The sequence below is a fragment of the Lissotriton helveticus genome, chromosome 1_1 (assembly GCF_964261635.1).
Source record: "Lissotriton helveticus chromosome 1_1, aLisHel1.1, whole genome shotgun sequence".
Taxonomy (NCBI): Eukaryota; Metazoa; Chordata; class Amphibia; order Caudata; family Salamandridae; genus Lissotriton; species Lissotriton helveticus.
Window position 1 is genome coordinate 353,947,801 of NC_136057.1, and position 25,922 is coordinate 353,973,722.

Below are 25,922 nucleotides of genomic sequence, written 5' to 3' on the forward strand. Positions count from 1 at the left end.
ATCGGAGCGGAGGAGAAGATTGGTCCGATCTCGCTGTTAACCATCTGTACTGTTGGCGCCGGAGTGGAGTGACTTAATTATACTGTGGGTGCAAGTGGAGTGTTATTCCGACGGAGCTCGGAACGTGACGGGCTGGGGACCGTCCGACATGCGATCTGATAGTCGCGGGTATATCCTGACCAAAGCTCCGACCTATCCATGCACGCAGACAGATTGAACCAAGGGTTTTTGCTCTTAACCTCTGGGGGGATCTGTCTCTAAGGGCCCGGGGGACAGACCGTGAGCAGAGAGCGAGATATGGCGCCTAACATAGACCCTTCTGTGATTCGGACCCACTCCTCCGAAGCGTCCGAACACAGTCATGCTGATGATCTGGGAAGACATGTCCTTTGTACGGGATCTCCAAAACCGGACCATAAACCCGCTTGCGTGGTGATACATACGGAGCCGTTCGGAGTTGAGCTTACGCTTGGAGTGATAATTGCGGCGCTCGGTGATCTCCACCTTTCCTTGAACAGGAGAGTCCACACCCTGGAGAGAAAATTTGATGCCGCTGCTTTTGGATGGGGGCATATGAAAGCGGCTGTTACTGAATCTAGTGGCATTGACAGAGTAGTGGCGTCCATTGAGCCCGGTCTAATCGAGGTTGTCGACCCTGTGCAACGAGATATGTACAAGTCTCTGGACGGTATCTCTGTTAATGACCATGTACTGGCTGTCCCGGCTGTGTCAGTGTGTGGGACATTGATATTGAAGGGAGGAAAATCGAGCCACGTATTGAGGCTGACGACTTCTGTGAAGACTCCGGGGTGGCTCAACTGGGTGGTCCACTCGTCCTTTTCGGACTTGGTGCAACTGGACTTGAAGCGACATCGAGAGTTCTTATCAGCGTGGATGGAACCTAGAGACACTGAGCTCGCATGTGTCAATTCGTTTTGGGTTCGCTCATGTGTGCATTCAAACGTACATCTCCGGTTCATTGACTCTTTTAAGATGGTGGCTGTTCGGATGAAGTACAAACGTATGACTGATTGTGCGGGTCAAGGCTGAGTACGATTTATTGCTTTGGGACATTGGTTTGAGCGGTAACTGTGTGGGATCCATCTTGAATGTTAGTACCGGGAGGCAATGTAGGCGCGTACTGAATCCCCCGATCTCAGCTTAATAGTGTAAACGATAATATATCTGGATTTAGGGGAGGCCAAGAGGTAGCGGGAGGGAGAGGCCGGGAGCCTGTAAGAAGGTCCTACTCTATATACTATTTTTAGTTTCATAGATTAGATGGGGCAACAGGCACACTGCTAGTTGGGGTTTGGCGTAAGCTGCAGGCAGGGGTGCAGGGTGGGGGGAGGGGTGTTGCGCATTGCGCTTTTCTTATTTTCTTTTATTTTTCTATTTCTTTTCCTTTGAACCATCCTGACCCTGATTCTCAAGTATCACGGTGTTACAGTGTGCTTAATTATTCTGATTTCTTTATTTTCGGCATACGGCGTGCGTTCTTTATCCTGTTCTGATCTAGAGGGGCTTATCGAACTTGTATATCCTGATTTTGTAGGTGGCGGGACCAGTGGATTGCGCGCTATGTATAGAGTGAATGCGTTGGTTTCACTGATCCTGCCTAGCCGTGTGTGCCGAGGTTTCAATGTTTTATATCATGTATCGCACGTATTCTGAGTTTTCAATTGCTTGACCATTTGTCTGTACTATATCGCATTGCACCTGATATGCTCTTCTTGTTTTTTGTTTTTGAACTTTAATAAAAAGATTTACAAAAAAAAAAAAAAAGGAATATGCAGCGCAGGGGGGCGTGGCCCGGCAAGATGTTATGTTATGTTATACTGGATTTCTAAAGCGCACAGCTACTCAAAGTGTCCGGGCGCTGCAACCATGAGACCCCCGCCAGCCAGCTGAGAGGAAAACCAACGAGAGGAAAGGGATCAGAACAGTAATGTTTTTAATTTCTTCTTAAAGACTGCCGGGTCGGCAACCCTCCTAAGAGCAAAAGGAAGCTCATTCCAGGCTAAACCAGCTTTGCGAGTGAAAGAACACCCACCCAACCTGTGACGCAGAAACTGCGGATTCTGTATGAGGAGTTGGTCCGATGACCGCAGATGCCTAGAAGGGGTATAAAAAGCAAAGCGCTTCTGAAGATAAAGTGGGCCCTGTCCATACAAGGCCCGTTGGACAATGGCCAGCATTTTAAATTTCAGGCGAGCCTCGACTGGGAGCCAGTGAAGGTGTTGAAGATGAACCCGCACACTCTGTCTGGCAGAAAGACCCAGCAGGAGTCTTGCAGCCGCGTTTTGGACTACCTGCTACTTTTTTATCGAATAACTCGGACATCCCACTAGGAGCGCATTAGAATAGTCCAGACAGGAAAGAATCAACGCCCGGACCACCGTTTCTTTAGCCTCCGCAGGCAGAAGGGGGGAGGAATTTTCGCAGCGTTCCCAGTATGCCAAAACAAGTCCCTGTAAGCTTTTTGACATGCGTCACGAAATTCAGGTTTTCATCGAACCAAACCCCCAAATTTTTAGCCAGTCCTTTGTCTGACTGGGGGGGCGGAAAGTCAGGAGGCCACAGTCTGGTTCTGAAATCAGCAGGAAACGCTCCAAATAGGAGTACCTCCGATTTCTCCTTGTTGCACTTAAGCTGTGCATTGGGCAGCCAACGGAACACAGCAGAGAGACAATGCTGAGCCGTGCTGACCGAATCCTCACCTCTTCTCCAGGTGAACAATAACTGCGTGTCATCAGCATAGGCCATCACCTTAGCCCCCAATGACTCCGCCAGATAAACCAGGGGAGTCATATAGATGTTAAACAAAAGGGGGCTAAGCGAGGAGCCCTGCGGGACACCAGTGGAGAGAGGGGAGGGAGACGAGGCAAACGGCGATATCCAAACTTGCTGTGACCTATCCTCCAGGAAAGATCGAAACCAGCTCCAGGCTGTGCCAGCAATACCTATGCCTTGAAAGTGGCCTAGCCCCTGAAAGCAGCTAGGACTCTGACATGCATCAACTGAAAGAGGTATTCCGTTATAACATTTTAATCAGGTATACAATGCACTTTACAGCAGATTTAGTTCATCTGTTACATGCAGTTCATAAACAATATTATATCAGCGGTAAAAGTATACAACCAAATTATACACAATACATTTCAATACATGACCCAATGCATTTCGGAACAAGGTGTTCCTTCGTCGGGGGTTCTGTTGAGACACAAAAATGAGGGAAAACATATTACTTCTGATGCCTATTGTGTGAATTCAGGGAATCGACATAATTATTTGGGTGGGCTAAGGTAGTAAATACTAGGGGGCTAGTTGAATGATTTGCCAGGGGTGAAAGATGTAGTGAAATTCTTACCTAGTTGAAAGGTATTAGAGGTACTGCAATACGCGAAATGCCACTGCACGTTATGAGAATCTATGTACAAAGAACACAAAACATGGTTCTTGTTCAAAAACAAATGAATAAATGAAAATACACATTTCCTAAGTTAAACCATATTACCACGATTTTTCGAGGCTCACCTGTGTCCACAGGTATATAAATATGGGCAATGGCAACCTGGGGATATGAACAAAATCTGTTAAAATATTTAAGTTTGGAACCAAAACAAAAAGTATTGCATTTGTTTAAAGAGGGGACTGACCTGCGTGAAACGAAAGTCGGTCCACAGATGCGAGAGTCGGGGAGCATATGTAGGCAAATTCTGTGGAGATATGAGTGAGTACGAATTTGCTTAAAAACTGCCTGATTATTGAAGTTAGGCATTCGTTATATACAGTGGGTGCGGCACTTACCCGCGAAAGCGGGACATTTAATCCACCCGCGAGGTGTAGTTTCTTCAAGGTTAGAAACTGTAATGAAATCGAAAATGATTTCAGTAAAGCATAATTGTTTTATGTGAAACGCTTATACTAAAGACGAGTGTCCAGCGACCCTAACTGCTTACCCGTAGTTCCAACCAACTGCTTCGTACGGCTTTCCCCTCTCCACGACGCGGCGTCAGTGGCGAGTTGGTCCGTAGTTTAGAATATGTATCGAAACCGTTAGCAGAGAAAGAGGACTGACGCACCATCATTGGTAGCAGGGCGACTGTAAAGCGCCATATTTAAATGTCAAAAGTGGTTGAAATAAGGAAGGTTTTCTGCAACTTCTCCCTGAAAATATTGTATTGTTGGTATAAAAGGAATCTTTAGAGAAACTATGCGCTGGATAAAATGTATGCCGAGACCGACCGAAAATGCGGCAAAGGATAAATTTGAGATAAAAATTGAAGGATTTCGATGTTTGTCCTTTCCATTTCCGTTTCAATGTGGGTGTCATTTTTTTTTAAAAAGGGTGGTGCTATTGGTGTTCTAGAAAGTTTCCTCACATGTGTAAATAAAGAAGGAAAAAAAACAAGCTTTGAAATGATGTCACGATAAGACACATATAAGAACCCCAATTGCAGTGGCATAATCCATATGAAACAAAATTATCATGCGTATATGTACAACGTCCCTGTCTTTCTGAAGTTCAAATATACCTCAATAAACAAGAAAGTCCCCTGTATTTCTGAAGTTGAGGTATGCCTCAATAACCAAGAATATCCCCTGTATTTTTTGTCAACGTGTACCTAATTTTTTTAAATTGTGTGTGTCATGAACTTAATTTAAAGAAAGCATGCCATCTCTAGTTTGTCATTAAGACCCAAAGGGGTCTGAGTTTGTAGTCTTTTAATCCAGAAAACTTCACGTTATAGCAAAATCTTTGAATTATCTAGGTCAGGTCTCTTCGGTACTACTTCGATTATCTGGAATTTAATTTGTGCTATAGAATGACGATGTTCCATCCAATGTAGAGCTAACGGTGACGTCTTGTTCTTATTCCTTATCCTGCTTTTGTGTTCTGAAAGCCTTATCTTCAATTTGCGCTCGGTTTTCCCCACGTATGCAAGTCCACATGCTAGCGACATTCACGCACCCTTCAAAGATATCAAACTGGCCCGGCGAGCTGACGCCCAGCGTTGGTTCTCCCAAGACCTAAAAACAAAAAAACTATCTTTGCGCCAACTTGAGATAAAAAAGTGGCGCCGCTGCTATTCCCCTGACCTAAAATCTGAGTTCATTGTGGCCAGGAAGATATACATGAAGGCCATTTTGGTCGCTAAATCTGCCTATTTTTCCTCCCGTATCCTAAACTCTACCAACAAGCCCAAGGATACCTTCTCAATCTTAAATGAGCTGACTGATTTAGATAGGGTACGCCCTAGGGTGGCTCCAACCCAGACCTTCTGCGATGCCCTCAATACATACTTCATTGATAAAATTGTGGACATCAAAGCGAGCATCCCCAGTTCCCCTAGCGTTATTCCCCCTGCTCACCATTCCTCCTCCATCGAAGCTACACTTAACAGGTTTCCTACCATGACTTCTGAGCAATTCCTAATCACCATGCCCAGACCTCTTGTCTTATAGGAAAGCCTTGAAAACATGGCTTTTTAAACAAGCTTATCACTGATCGTCTTCCCCTCCCGCCGTCAGGATTTGTTCTCTGTCTACTCTAGCGCCAGGAAACCAACCGGTGGCAGCGCGCTCAATAAATATTTTTTAACATAACATAACATAACATAACACATGGGCATTTTATCATGTAGATCAAGTGTTCAGAATCACACGTCGATGTGTGTCTTAACCGAATCTGCTCTCCTGTTCTGGGGTGTGAAAGAGTGTTTCCAGTAATAGCATTATTGCAGTTTTTACAATTCCAGCATTTTCCTGTGCCTTTGTGTATATTTCCATCTTTGGCGTCTAATCCTGTGGTGCGATTTGTGAGCAGTTCTTTTAAATTCTGTGCTCTCTTGTAGGCAAAAATAGGTTTCTCTTTGAACAAAGACCCGAAATCTTCTTCCATTTCAAGTATCTCCCATCTCTTTAGTATTATTCTCTTGATATCTCTTGAAGCTGAAGAATATTTAGAAACGAAAACGAAAACCATCCGTTTACTCGGTGCTTTAACTTTTTTCTGTAGAAGAAGTGATCATGGCATTTTATTCACCTTCGCAATTTGTAGGTCAAGACGTTCAGGTTGGTATCCTCGTACTACATATTTTTCTTTCTGCTCTCCAAGTACTCTGTTGTAACTCATTTCATCAGAGGAAATTCTTTTAATTCTCATGAACTGAGAAACTGGTAAGTTGTTGATTAGAGGCATGGGGTGGAAGCTTTTGTGAAGAAATGCTGTGTTCTTATCCGTAGGTTTTCTGTAAACGGATGTATGTATAGTGTTCTCTTCTAGTGTAACCAGTACATCCAGGAATGGCAGCTCCCGCTTATCCATATTGTAGGTAAATTGAATCCTGGAATCAGCTTGATTGAGGGTCTTGATGTGATCAATTAATGACGCTTCTGATTTGTTCCAAATTAGGAATACATCATCAATGTATCTTTTGTAATAGATCAGTCCTGACTGCCATGTTTGGTCTCCCATGATATAGTCGTTTTCAAATTTGGCCATGAAGATATTGGCGTATACACATGCCCCTGGGAATCCCATGGCTGTGCCATTCAGTTGAAGAAAGAAATCCTTCTGCCACATAAAATAACTATTCTCCAGACAAAATTCAAGTAATTGTAAGATTAGGCATTTCAGGGTTGTAGGTTTGTCCTCTTATAGCAATGCCCATTCCACTGCTTCTATTCCCAAAGCATGAGGGATTGACGTGTATAACGCAACCACATCAATGGTGCATAAAATCAGGTCGTCATTGGGTTGTAAGTTAATTGTCATGAGATTTCGCAGAAAGTCAGATGTATCTTCAATATAACTTGGCCATCTTTGAATGAATGACTGCAAATGGGAGATTTTAATGTGCATCTGTGTGGCGACCCGTTGAAGAAACGTATAGGGGATCTGCAATGTGAAAGAATTAATGGTTTACACATGGAACACACAGCAGATGGGGAACTGTGTAACACCCTACTAGATAATCTGGATCTCTCTATGGGTATTACAATCAGGGACCCGCAAAGAAGCTTTGAAATACCTACATTCAAGGGGCATGGCAGGGGCACTTTTATTGACCATATGCTGTTTTCACAGTCCATGTTGCCCTTCCTAGAATCATTTGATATTGTTAATAGCGAGTTCAGTGACCATAACCTTCTTGTGATTCGTCTAAGGGGATTTGGGATCACCAAAGGAGAACAAACTTGTAAGGAAGGAAGGATGTTCACTACAGATGGGAGGAGGCGACTTAAATGGGCAATGGTAACCCCTGATCTTCTGTTTAAGAATATCGAGGATAATTTTTCAGAATATATCACTAACTGTGTCAGGAAAGGAGCAGATCCACAGGAGGTGCTAATTGCCTATCAAGACTTGTCGGGGAAGGTGTCAGAGCTATTAACGATTCCAGTTAAAAATAGTGGGGAGAGATGTGGCCCAAGGTGGTTTAACCACGATTGCTCCAAGGCGGCTCGTGATCTTAGGCTTGCTCTGGCAGCTTCACCGAGAGTTCAGGAGAATGTCAGAGCATGTCGGAAAAATTACAAGTCTGTCCTTAAAACTCATAAGGAGTATCTGAGAAACGAGGCATGGTGTGAGATATTAGATCCGTCCACACTTAATTGCAGCTCCAGATTTTGGGCGCTAGTTAAAAAGCCATTTCTGGTGGAAGAACCTGGGGATGGGCTTGAGTGCTGTATAGCAAAAGAGGATTGGGTGCGGCACTTTAAAACTTTGTATTGTTCAGAGGACACCCCAAGTGTGGGGTTAGCCACTGGGGATAGTGGAGGAAACATTAAGTTTGATAGCAGGGAGGTGATCGAGGCCATAGAAGGATTGACAGCAAACAAGGCACCAGGCCCGGACGGGATTCCCCCAGACCTGTTTAAATCAAAGCCAACTTTTTGGGCTCCAATTTTAGTGGCAGTCTTTAATGCTGCTGCTTGTGTAGCTTGCCCTACGGCCTGGGGACTGTCTACTATTGTGCCGGTATTCAAAAAGGGAGATAGGGGTAGCCCCCATTGCTATCGGCCAATTTCATTAATTGACTTAATTGTCAAAATCATGGGGAGAATTCTCCTACAGAGAATTACATGCTGGGCGAATGATAATAACATCATGTCTATCTCCCAGTATGGGTTCTGTGTGGGGCGCTCAACCACAACACAGTGTCTTAATTTGTTTCTCATTCTCAGTAAATATACGGTGGCGCAGAAGGGAACGGTCCATCTCGCCTTCGTGGACCTGTCATCAGCCTTCGACTGTGTCAACAGGGGAAGGCTGTGGCAATACATGAGGGAGAGGGGAGTTGACACTGGCATTAATGACTTCCTGGTGGTTATGCACAATCACACCAGCGCTAACGTTAGATACTCTGCAAATGGTGATACCACTGATAAGTTTGACATAAAGAAGGGTGTACGCCAGGGATGTATTCTTGCCCCTTTTCTTTTTAATTTCTATATAAATGAATTGGATGCTGTTTTACAGAGGGTACAGTCAGACTGTCCGAGAGTGGGCAGGCGGGGTATTCCTGTTCTTTTATATGCAGATGATGCTGTTTTAATTTCTAGGACGGAGAAAGGGCTTCAGCTGCTTTTAAATGCTTTTAATGCTTTCATGACCGACAGGGATCTACTGGTCAACAATTCTAAATCCTACATTATGCATGTTGGCCGCCAGCCAAAAAGGAAATTTGTTTTCAAACTTGAAGATGTACCTATCCCAGTCACAGAAACATTTTCATATCTTGGCGTTTTATTTGACTCCAAACTTAGCTGGGGCCCTCACCTGGCTAAGAAAAAAGGGGAAATGTTGAGGGTTAACGCATCAATCTTTAATCTTGCAAAAAAACTGGGGAAGAAACCAGTCAGTGCAATGGTTAAATTGTATAACGCCAAGTCAGTTGCTACTGCAGTGTATGGCAGCGAACTTTGGGGCTATGTATCAGGAGAACTATTACAGGCCTCTGAAAATACTTTTCTTAAACGTCTTTTATGTGCCCCCTCTAGTACCCCTAACCTTGTAGTTCATGAGGAACTAGGGCTACAGTACTTACGTGACAACTTTGCTCTAAGGCCACTGATTTGTTGGGTTAACCTGTGGTTAAATGAGGAAATACCTCTTACACATCAGATTGTGAGATATCTTGTATCTCAGGATAACTCTATGTGCATCCCCTGGTGAAAATACTTGAAAAACTGCTTTGTAAAGTTGGGGCGCTTAGATTTGTTTACTTGCCCGAGTGGGATTGTAAAGGGGGATGTAATAGCAATCAAAACTGCTTTTTGTAAGCATCAATTGGCCGATAGAGAGAGTGTGGAACTGTTAAAGCCAAGTGTCAGGAAATATGCTATGTTAAAGACATGTGCCAGCATAGAGCCCTACCTGGCAGGTTCGTTTAGCTTGCATGAAAAATTTCTGTTGTCAAGGTTTAGATTCAACATCTTTCATCACCTTCTAATTAGACCCAAGTCGGATATTTTTAGCAAATGTGCAGCTCCCTGTGGCTGCGATGGGAAGTCTCCACAGGATATGCTGCATTTTATGTTTTTATGTAGGTTTTATGAATATCCCCGCCGTCGTTATCTTGTTGCCCTTTGAAGAAAACTTGGTTTTAATCAAATCAAACCAGCTCTTATTTATCTACAGCTACTGCATCAGGACAGTGTTCTCCAAATAATATCGTTCTTAAAACTAGTCGTTGGAATGAGAACCAGTCTGGATCTATGATCCCTATAAATTTTCTCAATGGATTAAATTACTATAGACTTTCTTTTTCAAAATTACGCTCTTTTGTACCTTATTAAGCACTGTCTGCACTTTATAACCATCCTGTTTGTACGTATATTGATATTGGGACAAAGGAAATTTGTATGCATAATGATTGTATATATGGCAATAATGTGTGTAATGCTTTTAAACTGTTGTATACATGTACACTTTTATGGTTTGAAATATAACCGAAATAAAGTCTCTTTTGATTTGATTTGACTGCAAATGAAAATCAATGAACTTTCCAATATTTTCAAAGATTGATTGGCAACCCGAAACGATCGGTCTGAAAGGTGGATTTTTTAGATCTTTATGAACTTTTGGGAGAAAGTATATTTTTGGTCGTCTTGGAAAATTTTGCCACAAGAAACGTTTAGTTGAGGTATTAATCCATTCCAACTTTTCCGCTTGGTCGAGAATCGCACTCAATTCATTGGTTATGTCAACTGTAGGATCCTTGTTTAGCCTAGTGTAAGTTTTGTCATCCGTCACATGTTCTGTTCCTTTCACAAGATAGAAATCTGTGTCCATTATCACCACACCTCCACCTTTGTCGGCGTTTTGTATTGTGATTGAAGTGTTTTTAGCCAATGTTTGCAGGACACTGTATTCTGCTCGAGAAAGGTTCTTTAAGCTTCTCTTGTACTGTACAGAACTCAAATCAGCCTTAACTAAAGCTTCGAAGGTATCCAAGCTCTTGTGCGATACAGGCGCAATGAATGTACTTTTGGGTTTAAACTGAGGTGTGCAACTGTCTTCAGAGTCAATGGGATTTACTAGTGTGAAAAAGTTCTTTAACCGAAGAATTCTCATAAATTTGTAGAATGATATCTCGGTTTCCAGTTGCGTTGTGTGATAGGTGCTTACAAAAGTAAGTCCTTTGTTTAGCAATTTGGTTTGAAATTTAGTCAACGGTTGTTGAGAAATATTGATTATGAGATCTTCCCTTGACTCCTCAAGCCCTTCTTTTTGATTTCTTTTTCTTTTTCCTTTTCCTCTTCTTGTCTTTTTTCTGATATTGTGGGTGCTGGTTGTTCCGGTGGTCTGCTTTGTGCTCCCTCGTTGTCTAAAAAAGAAGATGAGGATGTAGTTGCAGCTGTTAGATCTATTGTTGTTGTTAGTACTTCAGTTGTATTTCAGTCGGTTTCTGTTGACTGGCTGGTTGCCTAGAAATATTGGTGTCGCTGTCAGAAACGACACTCTCATCTGAAGATGTGGGTTGCGTTGTTTTTTTACCACTAAATCTCCGTTGAGCGTACACCTCAGCCCATGTATAAGCTTCGTTCAACTTGTAGTCGATGGTATCCCTTTTGAATTTGCGAAGTTTAGTTTCCTACAATTCTTTACCATATTTATCTAGGCGTATAGTTAGATCTTCCAAGAATTTTTCCCAGGGTTCTATTTCCATTCTGCCTGATAATTCCTTTTTCACATTGTATATTTCCTCTTCGAGAACATTGATAGTTTTAGATAATTCTTCCACTAAAAGGAGTATCAAATCCAAGGAACATTTGTTGAGAATCATATACCATTTATCCATGAATTGTTTGTTGTTGTTCAATCTGAATAACATTGGACGAATGGCTAGCCTAAGGCCACGTGGAATCCTCTTGACCCGATGGTACTGAATTAAGGGCCAGCAAGCCGCTCGAGGAGGAGAGAGTGAGGAACCGTATCGAATGCCGCCGAGAGATCCAGCAACGCCAGAGCTGCTCTCCCGCCGGCATCCAAACAGTCCCGGATAGCCTCCGCCACCTCCAACAATGCTGACTCCATGCTATGAGAGGCCCGGAACCCCGATTGCGCAGGATGCAGCACACCCACCTTCGTCACATAGTTGGTAAGCTGCGAGGTGACCACCTTTTCGCAGACCATAGCCAAGCTAGGCAAGAGAGAAATAGGTCTATAATTGGAGGGGAGCGATGGATCGAGGGTAGGCTTCTTGAGTAAAGGAAGAAGGAGGGCCTGTTTCCACGCATGCGGGACTTGCGCATCGCGAAGCGATTGGTTAATCAGCAGGCTAACTTCCAGATTGACCGTGTCGGATAGTTCAGCCAACAGCCGAGCCGCGCAGGAGTCGTTGGGGGAGCCAGATTTCAAAGCCCCAAGGATTCTACGGGAGGCCGAGAGGTCGATAGGACTGAAGGCCAAGAAAGAGTGATCCGAATCCTTCTCCAAACTAGACCCCTGCATAAGCAGGGTCGACATCGGGTTATTGGGGAAGGAATCTTGAATAACCCTGATTTTTTCCCCTGAAATGATTGGACAGAGTGTTCGCCCAGATGACTGAGGGGGTAGCAACTACCTCCTGCGCACGGGGCGCCACAAAACTCAGGACAGTAGCCACTAACCCTCCACGCTCTCTCCAAAACCTTGCAGGAGTGTTGTAAATCCCTCAACTCCGAGGTAAACCAAGGCTTGGAGGGGGTTTCTCTCCCCAACTTACAGGGACCCGGAGCCGCTAGAGCGGTGACCGCACCACTAATCCAGCTCGAAAATGTAGGGCACTTACTAGGCTCGGGCGCGAAGCCGCCAGCTGAGCGCTCAAAAGAGCAGCATCCATCTTCCTGGCCATAGGGGCGCGATGGCAGAGTGGCAGTTGGCGTTCGCGCTGAACAGGCCACGAGAAGAATACTGGGAAGTGGTCTGACCAGGTGATCGGGAGAGGTTTTCTAACTAGCACCAGGAAATTAGAACAAATGGGATCCAGAATATGGCCCCCCTTATGGGTAGGGTCAATCACCCATTGGGAGAGCATAGCTAACCGGAGATTATCCCTAAATGCGGCAGCGTCAGCCGACTCCACCGAGTCTAGATGTAAGTTAAGGTCGCCCAGCAGAAGAAAGTTGGAGAACCTTAAGACTCTCTCAGCTATAGAGTCACCACAAGCGTCAAGGAAAACCCCCGCTGGACCCGGAGGACGGTATAATAGTGAGCCACCCAAGGTGAAATGCGGAGACAGTTGAAGGCTGAAGTCCAAAGCCTCACAGCCTTCCCAATTATTTGAGGGTTCCCACTGGAGGACCCAGCATTCTCTATACATTATCGCACCACCCCCTCCCCTCCCCACCGGGCGGTCCGACCGATGTATTTTATACCCAGGGGGAGTGGCCAGGGTGAATATAGGATTGGAGAATGCGTCTAGCCAGGTCTCTGTAACAAATAAGAGATCAAGGTCATTATCCAGGACCAGATTGGCAATGTCCCCATGATGCCGTTTGAGGGATCTGGAATTGATGAGGCAGGCTTTGAAGCTGGCCGGAAGGCGGGCCTCGACAAACAGCACGGGCCTTGCAGGGACCTTAATACCGTGCTGGAATACCAAATACACGGGCCAATGTGATGAGAGGGATCCAGTCCGGCAGCATGGCTCGCCCCAAGCCCTGCCTTAGCGCTGACGGGCGCAGATGGGCTTGCCTTAGGCGCGCCCGCTGCTCCCGCCCGCTGCGCGTTCGACCAAGACACATTTAAGAAGGGAGTGGCCAGTGCTAGGAGATTCGAGCAACAACTGGACCGCTGACCGCGCCAAGCGTGTGTTAGGTCCAAGATGGCCGCTAGCCGGCCGGAATTGGTGTCCGGAGTGCTACGAGGCGAGAGGGAGACGAGCCCCGAGCAAAGTCAAGCAGCAGGAGATAAATCCAGTGATTTAAAATACAATATTAGCCAGCACAGCGCCTCAAAAGAAAATGAGATCAAAATTCAGACATCCCCCCGAAATTCCCTTTCAGGCACTCCCCCCAAATTCCCTCAGGCACACAAAAATAAAACGAAAACAGCGAAGGGCAGTATTAAAATCAGGAGCACAAGCACTAGATGAAAGGAGCTCACAGTAGCCAAGATGGGCGAATAGACGCGTCTCTCGGCGCTCCCGCTAGTGACAGGGAGACATGTTGAAATCCTGCGGTGTAGAACCAGCACCGACCCCACCCACATCCAGCATCCTAACCAGGTGATCCATCCTGGGAAGGTTAGAAGTCGGGGATCAACCCCCCTCTTTCGGCAACGGAAGAGAAGTTAAATCGAGGCTCTGGGAAAGGCGGCGGCATTTTGAGTGGATTTAGAGCAGACCTGAGCCCCAATAAGGAGGAATGCGGTGAGCACTGGCGGCCTCTCTGAGGCACTGGAGCAGAGGCGGACGACGAGACACCCCAAAATCTGCCACCGGTGGGGAGAGCAGGTCACGCTATCCGAGGACTGAGCCTTGGGGATCATGAAGGGGACTAAGCTGATCTCGGGGGCGCGGGCACCTCAGATGTCAGTTGGGGAACTGAAATTATCCTGACTGCGCTCTGGAGGTTACCGGAACACAGAGGCTAATACAGAGGGGCCTTGTGTTGCAGAGGAAGGTGAGAGGGGAACCCAGTGGGGTGGTGGATTCCACCCGCCGTCTTGCCGCACCGGCTGGTGGTGGAGACGGCCGTCCTCCTGGTCAAGGCGCTGCTGAGGGATGCTGAGGTTGAGTGCTCTGCAGACCAGAGGAGAGAGTAGAAGAGGAGAGTGGACCGGAAGGTAGTGGTGCTCCTGCCCGTGGTTCCTTTTGGCCCTGCAGTTTAGCTGGTGACTGAGAATTAGACCAGGGTTCCCCTCACAAGAGGCGTGGCCCGGGCTACACCGGTGCCAGCAGGCGCCTGAGGCCTACATGTGGCATAAGAAGATCAGGACCAGACTGCCTGGCTCTGCAGGAGCATCCAGAACAAGCCCAGCCCAGAGGAACAGCAGCGCAACAACATAACCCGGGTTCTTTGAGGGGTGGAAGCACCAGAAGTTTGAATGGTGGCAGACAACTCTGCTGTCAGCGTTTTTGGAAGACCTGAATAATGATGAAGTGGATAGTGGTTGTCCTGGGGGAAATTGAGGAGAAAGATTGGGGCGGGGAACACTGATCTTATGTCTCCACACCACAGTGGGAGTTGGACCCGCATCACTGCCCATGGAGAGGTGGGGTTTAAATCAATTCATTGTGTTCTGAAACGGTTTAGGAGAGGTTCAGGGATTCCGTGCATGAAGGTCAGTCTAGCGCTATGAAATTTACCTATGAGGAGGGAGGAGCGATGGGAACTTTGGGATCACCTTGAAGGATGGTCGGTATGGTTTCCCCAATGATGAAACTGCTTATCTGGACTGTACGAGGTATAGCATTGTTTAAAAGACGGAGACAGGTGTTTGCCTATCTAAAAAGATAGAGGATATCTATAGCATTTCTACAGGAAATTCATGTCTGGGGAGATACAATACCCTGCATACGACACAGATGGAGTGGACAGATAAACGCCACCTCATATTCAGGATTTGCTATCTGGGTGTCTCCTGGGGTTCCATTCCAACACTTACATCATGTAACAGACCCAGAGGGATGATATGTGATTCTGCATGGCAGGCTAGATGGATGAGAGGTGTGCCTCCTTAATGTATATGTGCCTAACTCTGACTGTCCGGAATTCTTCCTCGCTGTGGTAGCCGCGGTGACTCCATATCTAGGAGCGGTGGTGATTAAGATGGGGATGTTAATGGTGTGTTGGATGGGATGTTGGACCGTGAGCTCCCCAGACAGAATATCAAACCAAGAATTACAGAGGCCCTCAGGGATATCCTACAAGGATGTACTTATGGGAGATGTGGAGGGTGAGGCACCCGGAAAGGAGATCATTCTCTTGTCCCATGCCGGCGACTAACACATTTAACTGACTAGACCAATGCTCTCTATCGATGGACCTGGTCCCCGACATAGAAGGGATAGCCTATTAACCCAGGTGTCTCTCGACTCATTCCCCAATGTTGCTAACCCTTGGTACTAAGCGTCCCCAACCGACGATACCTACATGGAGGTTGAGGTGCTCTCAGATCCACCCTTTGCTACGACAATTGAAAAAGAGCTCTCTAGATATTTTGAGGAGAATAGGGGGTCGACGTCCATGAGGGCGACGGAGAGGGACGCCATGAAAGTGGTGATTAGAGGGGCCTCTATAAAGACATTGTATGGAGTGCGCGGACAGCTCGAACGGAATATAAAGGTACCAGAGGGAAAACTGGGGGACATAGAGGCGAGTCTCCCCACAAACCCCATCTCATAGATGAATAGTCCACAGCACATCGGGTACTATTGCAGTCCGTGCGCTGCTTGGAAAAATGTAATCATATAGCGTACCGGCAGCGCTTTCATCGAGAGGGATAAAGATCATGGCCTTTACTTGCCAAATTGATAAAGGGAGAGACACCAATATTACCCATAATTCAAATCAAGGCGGCAGACGGGACTGCGGTATATAACCAAATGGCGGGCCTTGGCATTCTGACGGATCACCTGGCTAAGGTATATATAAAACAATTCTAACAGCCTCCCGAGCTGACTGTGGAATTCCTGACCACCCTAGGTCTGCTCCAGTTAGAGAATGAGGAGAGTGTGATGCTAGATGCCCGATCACTAAAGAGGACCTATGGAGGCCATACAGGGTTTAAAACCAGCTTAAAGCCCAAGCAGTGACGGCTTCCCCTCTGAGTTCTATAGGAGGTTTGCGCTCTTACTGCTGTACCACCAATTAGAGGTGTATAATGAGATCTTACAAGCACTGAGTTTGTATCGACTGATTTCGCTTTTAAATCAGGATATGAAAATCTCTAGCGGAATACTAGCGGCTCGGCTCTTACCACATATGCCTTACTTGATACACCCTGACCTGGCCGGATTCATTCTCAAACGTAGCACTGCTCATTTCCTACGACGGTTAGCACACATATGGCATTCCCCATCCCTGGTAAGGGAGGCCCATGCTTTGGCTCTGCTTGATACAGAACAAGCTTTTGATTTGTTGAATTGGTCCTATATGTGGGTCCTACGTGAAATTAGGGTGGGAATGGAGTTCCTTAGCAATTACAACTGCTGTACACATCTCCTCAAGCCCGTGTGCAAGTTGGTGGTATGATCTCGGAGGCCTTTGTGCTGATGCGTGGCACTAGACAGGGGTGTCCACTGTCGCCGCCATTATTTGCGGCGGCGATGAAACCCATTGCAGCAACTTTGAGGGAGTGGATGGGTAGGTGGGGGGATCTATTGGGCAACACTAATCATGTGGTTTTTATGTATGCTGACGCTACCTTGGTGTATATACGGCAACCAACGCAAGCGGTTCCTATATTATTAGACAGGAAACCCTTTTTGGGTAGCTGCACGCGTTATAAAACTCATTTAATAATAAATAATAATACTGCACAGATTCGGTGAAGTCTCAGGACTAAAAAAAACCCTAGTAAATTGAAGCTACTTCTGATTGGACGGCTAGCCCAGGGGCCTCAGGAGATGTTGCCAGTGGTAAGGCTCCCATGGATGGAGGTCAAACCCAAATATCAAGGGATTAGACTGGTGCGTACACCCGAGAGATACCTGGAGTGCAGTACAGGAAAGGTTGTGCAAGGTATATGTGGTTTGGTGCGTTTTTGGCAAGAGTTACAGCTATCCCTTATGGCAGGGTTGCAATTATAAAAATGATCATCTTGCCCTGGTGTTTATACGTGGTATAACAATCGCTCTATAAAATTTGTAAGAATTTTTTCAAAACACTAAATAGTCTGACAATGGAACTGTTAGGAGGTTCTAACAGTAAACCGGGAAGCCTGTCAACTTTACAGAGAACATGGCAAAGAGGGGGCTGGAGGTGCCATGTCTAGAATTTTACTATATGGCCTCCCATCATGCAATTAATTGGCTAGATGAAAATGATAACTGCGAGAAGAGGCTGCTGGCGGGAATCTTCGTGGGAGGCTCCCTGCCAGAACTCCTAATGATGGGAGAAAGAGTTCCTCTCACTTGTCCTTTCATAATTCACCACATAGCGGAGGTCTGGGAAAATACGATTAAAAAAGTGATAGGCCGAGCCCCATATGCCCCAGATATGTAAATATTGGTGTTACAACCCTTATCTAAATATGCGAACTCTATGTTAGTCCACAAGTGGAAAGAAGGCTGTTGCCTGACAATGGGAGACCTCTTTAAAAAAATAAACAATTTATTACCCGTGATAACGCAGAGTCCACCTTTGAATTAGGGAATGGGCAGTTTCTACAATACAAGAAGATCTCCAAGGTGGCATGAGAATTATGGGCCTCCTTTCTGGGGGAGCCACCTATAACTAATGGGCTTCACGTAATGCTTTACATGGACCAGGGAAGTTGCTTCATTTCTGACTTATATTGAGCAATCCGAGATGATATGACGGTTCAAAAACTCCCCATCTAAGCACTTTGGGATGAAGCTGTGTGTGATCCCCTAACAGGGCAAGAATGAATCAAATGCATGAAGGGGTTAAAGGAGTGAGCTTGAATGCACGGTTTAAATTGGTTCAATACCCCGGCCATCCCGAGCTCCTGCCTGTTACGGGTGGAGACGGTTGGTTTTCAGTACTTGGGAATATATGTGAACTTGGACCCGAAGCTACGGCATGAAAATAATCTGGGGTCCCCGTTGGTTATATTCCGGCGAGATGTGGCGAGATGGAAAGAGTTGCCGCTTTCCCTGTTGGGTCGCGCTGTCCTGTTCAAAATGATGTCTCTTCCCCGTTTCTTGTACGTGCTCCAAAATACAATGGACCCGGTACCCCCCTCATATTTCAAAGAAATTGAGTCCCTCCAGCGGCTGCTCCTCTGGGAGGGTAGACCACGTATTGCATTTTTCTAGCTCACTTTACTGGTACGACGGAGGGATTGGCTTGCCTGACCTAAGGAAACACTACTGGGCCTCCCAGTTGGCGGCGATTAACCATGCGATTTACTGATCGCCTCTGGACCCCGGGTACGCAACGGAGAGAGGACAGATGCCGGGCGAGGACTATGCAAGAGCCCTCTATGCTAGGAAGGGCTGGTTCCCCCTTGTTGGGCCGGCGGCGCATGCGGTTCAGGTGTGGCATGCGGTTAATCGATATCTCAAGCGGGATGGGAAAGTTACATTGGCTACCCCGTTGTGGAGTTCGGAGGGACTGGGTAGCCTGTGGAAGATGAAGGGCTTTGACGGATGGGATCTCATCGGGATCTCGCGGGTAAAAGATATGTGGGGTAAGGACGGGATTCTTACATTTGAAGCCCTACAGGAAAGTTACCAGCTGCAAGAGAGCGAGCGATTCCGGTATCTTCAGGTTAGACATGCCCTACTGGCAAATATACCCCGAGGTATTACGCCCCCAGAGGCTTCCCCATTAGAGGATCGGGTGTTAGACGGTCACCTTCCAACTAAAACCATTTCCTTGATTTATAAAAAACTGATTAATCACACAGAGAATCCACTGGTAAAAATCAGAGAGCAATGGGGCGCTGACGGCCTAGTAATAGATGATGAAGACTGGAGGGAGGCAGTGTCTTCCCCGAAAGTAGTGGCTATCCAAATGAGACTGATATTGGTGCAATTAAAAATCCTACACCGGGTCTACGTCACAGGGCCTAGGCTGGTGCGAATGGGTCTGGCGGAGAATGGGCAGTGTCGGCGAGGATGAGGAGAGACCGGAACATTCATGCATGTTTTATGGCATTGCACCGAAATACAGCAATACTGGGCCGAGATCCATGAAAAGTTTCGAGAAGTGCTGGGAGTGGAAGTGTTGCTGGAGACCCGACGCTGTGTCCTGAATGTTTGGGAACCTACTGATCTAACGGCACATGGGAAGCAGTGAGTGACTCTGGCATGCATGATCGCTAAACGTAATATAGCGCAGATGTGGGGCACGAGTCAAGTGCCCTAGATGGGGAAATGGATGGAAGATTTGGATTGGTGCATGTTTAGGGAAAGGTCGGTGTATGTGGCCAGGGGTCGACCCGGGAAATGGGGGAAAATCTGGGGCGCTTGGAATAGCTACAGAGGAGATATATGTACCCCTCCAACTGTACATACGGATGAAGTGGTATTGGAATCTCTTGATCCCTGAGAAAAGCCTAACGTAAATTCTTGTGTATTGGAAAGTATATATGAATAATGTAATGGCGTTAGGGTCACCTGATGCTTTTATGTTGAATTTGTTAATAAAAAGATTTTTTTTAAAAATTGGTTCAATACAACTTCGTACATCAAACTTACCTTACCCCAAAACACTTAGGGGCTGATTCTGATCTCGCTGGGAGAAGGCTCCGTCCGACTCGGATCCGGAGGGCTTTCCGACCGACTCATGCTGCGGGGCTCCAAGCGCCCGAGCACGATGCCAACAAACGCTGATGGACACGGTTCGCTCGGAGCCCCATTGAAGTCAGTGGGAGCCTGTTGTTCGACGCGTACATAGGCTCCCATTGACGAAAAATGCATGTTGCGCACAAGGGCACCCCCTGTAGTGGGGATGCGTCTGTGCCACCCGCACTGTACATGCATGTGTAGGGGGACCCCTGGCTCCCCCCTGTGATTGACTCGTACGACTACGGGTCAAGGGGGGTTCGGCGCGGACCCCCGAAATCCGCTTCCTGGAGCTTTTAAATGTCGGAGGCTCCGACTCGATCCGGCTGTCCGAATCGTGCATTGTACTGGCTCAGTCGGAAATCGCCTCCATTGCATGGCAAGGTTTGCTTCCGGACGAGACGTACGGAGCGGTTGGGACTCGGAAACTATTCGTCGTCGATTTCACGTTTCTCGCATCGTACTTGCCCGCTCATACAGCTGTACGAGTCGGTCAGTAAACACGCGTATGGGTCGTACTTTTTTGGGCCACAATGCGTTTTGAGCCCTTCCGAGCGAGATCGGAATCGGCCCCTAAGTAGAATCTATCCAAATCGTTCAATTTGCTGTCCCTGTTGTAAGACATCAGAAGTGGTCTTCTTACATATTGTCTGGTCTTTTCCAGTCCTAGCCCCCTACTGGATTGAAATTGTAGCCAAACTCAAAGAAGCTACAGGGTGAGAGGTACCTAAAGAGATCCGCACAGTGCTGGTAGGCCTATTGCCTACTCCCATGAATAAAAAACTGTGCAGGAAATTTGCAATGCTTAGACTCGTTCTTGCGAAACGTCGAATTGCCTTATCATGGATTAGTTCCCCCCCACTGCGCACAATGATGTGGATGAGAGATGTATGCGAATGGGTGACTGCAGAGGCAGTGCAAATGAAACAGTTTAGGCATGATGAAAAAGTGGAGAACGACTTACGAGCTTGGGCGACAATGATAATGGATATGAGAGGCACAAAAACACTTACGACACCCCCTGGTCTGGACCCTGACCGCTAGGATCATCCCGTACATCAGTAGTTCCCTATCTGTGTGCCGTGGCTCCCGGGTGAGCCGTCAAAACTAACTTGGGGAGCCATGCACCAAGCAATTTAATGAATTTAATATTGAAGGGTTGGTTGTCTTCAGTTAAACTAAATAGACTTAAACGCATGATGTTGATGATTTGTAAGTGACATGCCTAAAGCTGTAAATGTAGTGCTTAATTGATGGCAGGTCGAGGGAGATGACCTCCATATTTCACTGGATCTCCATGTTCCAACACTCCCAAAGTGATAGAAGATGCCTGATTTGTTTTGTTAGTTTAGTTTTTTTCCAAATGCATTTTACACCAATGCAAGTTATCAGGTAGGTAAAGTTGTCCAGCCTCTCAAACACACTAAGTGTTATTAAGTATTGATGTGTATATGAACCATAGGTACGTGCACTACACATTTAGTCCAGTACATACACATTACTAGACTGGCCTGCTCTCTCTATGAGCACTGGGAAGTAAAACATTATATACCGATTAATGCCAACATTTGGCAGCAAGAAGAAAGAGGCATGTTAAAAAAAAATGTGGAATTAGTTAGCTTTGCATTGAATTGGAGGTAATTTTAGGGTGGGGCCAGCTAAAATAAATCTGTATTTGGTTTAAACAATCGTGAGTCACCTTGCTGAGGCAGGAGTGTTGGCACGTATCACATGTGTAGAAATCTAAGTGCCTGTGAATATTCTTCAAGCGCAGGAACACTTCGGCAATGGTGCCTACATGCATAGGGGTGCTATCTAGTATTGTAAGTGGGATAACAAATGTTTGAGAGGGTTCTCCAAAAAAGGAATGGGCAAAAAAGGGTTATTAGGAAAATGTTCTTAGAGGAGCCGCCTTAGTAATACAAAACACCCTGCGTATATGATTATAATACCTTCATCAGCTTCATCCCAACTATTTTCAGGGAGAAAAATGGAAAGAAAGATGGCCGGGCTTACAGCCCCACCCTCCTAAAAAAAGGTAACATAGTGGGAAGACACAGCAAACAGACAATAGGTCAAGGGATACATGGGTCAAAAAGTTTCAGAACCACTGCCGTAGATAACAGAAAGGAGACGGGTGGCAATAGGATAGGACATGTGATGACATACAATAGGCAAACAAAGAAAACAGGAGAGATGTAGCGCTAGCATAATGACACAGAAGTGGGTGGGAAGGGAGGCATAGTGGGTGGGTTAAAAGATTATTTTGTCAATGGAAGTATTGTTTATGAGTAGTACACCATGTATGTTTATGATCAACAAATGAAGTCGTAACTAACTGTCTGTTAAGGACTTGGATAGAGAGGGGGAATGTATACTCAATATCATGATGTTTCAAATATGTATCTATGCTTGATAACGTCTCCATATGTTTTAAAAAGCCAGTATGCAGCGCAGCAGAGAAGTGCCGGTACTAATCCAGTCACCATCTCGTAGTTCTGCTAAGAAGTGCTAGTCCTGGCCCAATGAGGATATAGCCACTTACTAAGAAGCGTGTTTGCTTTAGACTGCCATGAGTAAGCACTACACTTGCTCAGTAGTATGAGAAAGTTCAGACGCTGTATCGATTCAACAGTATCTTCTTTACGCACAGAATCTTACAAGCCTCTCTACACAACATGTTTTCATGCTGGACGCTCTCAAACGTTTCCTTCCATCACTCCATCCAAGCTGTGATCTGGAGCTCCCTTTCCTGCCAGCACTGCCTCCCCACTCAGAGGCCATGGATAGCTGCTGATTGAAGATGAACAAGGAGATTAGGTTTCTAATTAGCTTAAATCTTCCTGCCTTTCTACTCCCGACCTCCATCTGCAGTTGTTTACTCTGCAGCATTAGGAAGCCCGGCCTTAAAACCAAAGGAGCCTCGTCTTTATGGTTTCCTGGCGTGACATAATGGATTATTCTGTCATTCTTTCTTTCCATCCTTTTCCATCGTGTCCAAGTGTTTTTCGGTTCTGGAGGAGACCTCTCCACAGTATAAAGAGAGAAAATCCGCTCTCCTACCAAAAATAATGACACAAAGTAGAGTGAAAACGGGCAAAGAAAGAACAAGATTGCCAGAGAGAGAGAACGAGTGATGTGTTGTGGGGGTGTAAGCTGGCCCCCCCTGGGTGGTGAATGCTTGCGCAGGGGCAAAGCGCGGTACCGCGACAACACTGAGGCACACACAGTGTCACGGTCGGAAGTGACGTGCCCGAGCGCGCGTCCTTCTGTTATTGGACCCCGCAGGCCACGCCTGGCCTGCGGATGCGTGTACGTGAATACACTAGACCGTTACATCACTACATCCCTATCCAACTCTATAAACTTTTTTTCCTTTCACAAAGTTCAATCACTGTTCATCAAATTGGTGAGAGTTCCCCACAATGTGTTCCTGTCCTCGCATGTCCCTTGATGTTAACTTCAGGGCCTTACCATACAGGCATAGTCTTTTAACTTTTGGCTCGGTGGTGGATTAGGCCGCAGGTTGTACCTCTGCACGTGGCCTCGGCCATACTCCCTACTTTGGTGACTGTCCATGACCTCATCCGATGGGGTCGTGAATATCGGTTCTGGCTCACCTCTCTCCGTCTGACTCTCTGATGGTGGCCTACTCTCTTCCTCCGGCACAGCGGTCACATGTGATCCATCGTCTTCTCCCATGCCTTCAGAGCCTTGTCTAGATGCTGTCGGGATCGCTTTGAACCAGGAAATATTCCTCGAGATTTCCTCTTCGCCTTTCCTTGCAGTGACCATGGTGCCTTTGATGGATGTTATGGTCCAAGTGCCCAGTTCGTATCGCGTTTGGAACTTGCCTACCGGACGCCGGTTTCGTATGATCACTCGGTTCCCCTGCCTTAGGATCCTTGGAGCCGCCCTCCGGCGCCGACTTGCTCGCTGGTTCCCTAGTCGTCTCCGTTCTTGAGTGTCTTCCATGTGGGCCAAAGCCGGTGTCCCTCCCGGGATGCTGGGAAGAAGGTCTCGTCGTTGGCCTTGAAACATGAGGGTCCATGGGCTCCTCTGGGTGGTGCAGTGAGGGGTCCCCCGATATTCCCGTAGGAATTCATGCATCCTCTGTTCGGGGTCGGCTTGCTCCACTACCGCTATCCGGAATATCTTATTTAGTGTCTGCATAAACCTCTCAACGTCCCCGTTGGCCTGGGGCCATTGAGGTGTGATCCGACGATGCACGATGCCTCTGGATTTCAAAAATGTGGCAAACTCAGTTCCCTGGAATGGCGGTCCATTGTCGCTTCGTATTTCGGTGGGGTAGCCAAACATGGAGAACATTCGTTCAAGCGCCGGGCCGACGTGTGTGAACGCAGTAGAGACAACTCTTTCCACTAAAGGGTACTTTGAGTAAGCATCAATGGCCACCAGCGTGTGTCCTTCTCCCGGGAAGCTACCAAAGTCGATGCTGACCTTGGTCCAGGGCGACGTGCAAGCTTCCTCTGTAATTACTGGCGCAGGTCTCTCGGGTCGCTGGTTAACTGACACGACAGGCAGTTCTTTACATACTCGTCCACTGTGGTCTCAAGCTCCGGGAACCACACCTTTTCCCCGCATACGTGCTTTCATCTTCGTCGCGCCCTGGTGCCCTCCATGGGCGAGTTGGGTTGCTTGGTGCCTTAAGCTTTGTGGGATCACTAGCCGTGATCCTCTGAGTAGCACTCCATCTTCCGTGGCACTTAACTCATGCCTGACGTGCCAGATCTTCGTGAGTGCCTCTTTGTCTTCTGCCGTCCAGGCGTTGGGTGGGCGTAGGTAGTCAGTCCGGTATGTAACCTTTACAACGAAATTTTTACAACGCACTACCATTACAACGCAGGCATTACCACGCATACCATTACAACGCATTGCGCTGGGGGGCGCTCTAGGATAGGTAATAAGTTTAATTTTCTATCCAACACCTTCCCTAGTGTCCACGGGGACTGGAGTTGGAATAGAAAATTATACTTACCACTATCCAGCACCCCAAAGCGATATGCGTTGTAACGGTATTCGTTGTAAATACCGCGTTGTAAAGGTATGCGTGGTAAAAGTATGCGTTGTAACGTCATACATCCAGTCAGTCCACGAGCCTTCTTGAACTGCCTGCAGCGACCTCATGTAAATATTATCGGCGGTGGCCGCTTCCTTGATGTCTTCTATTGACATGCATTGTGGGCATGAGGTGAGTGCCACCCACCGTGCATATTCCTCACAGTCGTCATCCACCGGTGCCGCCTCTGGTTGTGTGGGATGACGCGATAGATAGTCTGCAGGATTCTTGGCCCCTGGCCGATACACCACCTCCATTTCATACGACTGAAGTTAAATCACCCAGCGCTCGATGCGAGGTGGTGGGTGGGGTGCAGATCCTTTGAAGATAGGCACTAAAGGTTGGTGGTCAGTGACCATGACAAAGGAGTGTCCTTGTAGGTACAAATGAAAGTGGCTACAGGCCCACTTAATGGAGAGAGCCTCTCTCTCGATTTGTGCGTACCTGGTCTCGGTAGGGGTCAGAGCCTTACTGGCGAAGGCTAGTGCTGTCCATTGTCCGGGTTCATGCTCTTGGGTCAGGACAGCGCCAAGGCCCATCGGGCTGGCATCGACTATCACCTCCGTGCGTTTGGCGGGGTCGAAGTATGAAAGGGTGGCTTTCTCCAAGAGGGCATCTTTGATGCCTTGAAAAGCTTCATCTTCCTTCCGGCTCCACTGCCACGCGGCGTCCACCTTGGTCAGTGCTCGCAGGTGCTCGCTTCGCGTAGCCAGGCCTGGAATGAAACGGCCACAGTATGTGGCCATCCCCAGAAAACTCCTCACTTCCGTCGGGGATTTCGGCGCTGGAGCGTCCTTGATGGCTTTGGACTTCCTCGGGTCAATCTGGATTCCCTCTTGGTTGAACACATAGCCAAAGAATTCAATTGAAGGTTGAAAGAATTGACATTTTTCTCTGTGGAGTGTTGCTCCGTGGGTACTCAGTCTCTT

General features: G+C 46.9%; 1 long non-coding RNA gene across 1 annotated transcript; it reads right to left on the reverse strand.

Annotated features, from left to right (window-relative positions):
* Positions 1–3,157: 3,157 nt before the first annotated feature.
* On the reverse strand, positions 3,158–4,007 carry LOC144769558 (uncharacterized). Its single transcript, XR_013598720.1, has 6 exons — positions 3,963–4,007; positions 3,811–3,867; positions 3,660–3,719; positions 3,538–3,574; positions 3,371–3,430; positions 3,158–3,213 (listed from the first exon to the last, which is right to left on the reverse strand). It is a non-coding gene; the product is annotated as an uncharacterized LOC144769558 (long non-coding RNA).
* Between the last annotated feature and the right edge of the window lie 21,915 nt (positions 4,008–25,922).